This window comes from Volvox carteri (assembly GCF_000143455.1).
Source record: "Volvox carteri f. nagariensis unplaced genomic scaffold VOLCAscaffold_83, whole genome shotgun sequence".
Lineage (NCBI taxonomy): Eukaryota > Viridiplantae > Chlorophyta > Chlorophyceae > Chlamydomonadales > Volvocaceae > Volvox > Volvox carteri.
In genome coordinates this window covers 86,086-86,959 of record NW_003307626.1, presented here as the reverse complement: position 1 = coordinate 86,959, position 874 = coordinate 86,086, and positions in this window count along the sequence as shown.

The window sequence follows — 874 nt, the reverse complement described above, 5'->3', positions numbered from 1 at the left end:
AGGCAGAGCTGCCCCCTACCGTAACCAGATCCGCACCGCTGTCCCCAGTCCTGGAAGGCAGTCACAAGCCGCCCGTCCAACACCTGGACGGCGACGGGNCTTTATTCCAGCCGCCACCGACAGAACCGACCCACCAGCAGCTATCTTCCCGCCGATTGTCTTGTTTCCCGCGCCCCTGACTACAACTTATACCTTGCGCATCGCTTCATTGCGGCTAACCAGGGCGTCCACCAGCTGAGTCACTTGCTCTGCCTCCGTTGCCGGGTGTTTAAACCGGCAGGGCTGCCCCGTCTGTGCCCGGGCACAGCGCCCGTTCCACGCGTGGGTAATGCAGAGTTTGCTTCCATCCACGTTGCCGCGGTACGCAATCTCCGAGATTGACCCAGAGCCCACACCCTGGAATCCCCGCCGGTCTAGCTCCTGATTGACCGCTGCCACCACGCTAGCAGGTGGGCCCAGGCGCTGCACTCCGCGGCCCCCGGCGTGAGGCGCTCCCAGCCCCGCGTCCCGAGGGGGGGCCTGAAAGCCCCCACCCACTTGTCCCCAACCAGCGGTCCTCTGCTCTGGGCGGCCGGGGGCCCCCGGCGGCCGCCCTTCCCCTGCTGCGCCGGGGCCCCACAACAGCTTGCGGTCGCCACCGTCCCCTCCCCCGTGCTTCAGGATATTCTCCGCCATCCTGTCATGACCATCGTGGATTCTCTGGGCCGCGCGCATCAACAGGATCACGGCCGGCCAGGCGCGCTGCTTCATCTCCAGAAACGTCGGCGTGCTCACGTTCACGGCCTGGAGTGCCGCCTCCAACCAGTGCAGCCGTGCATCACGAGCCCGCATCTTCACGTCGCCAGACTCGTCTCCACCCAGCCCCACTGTACCA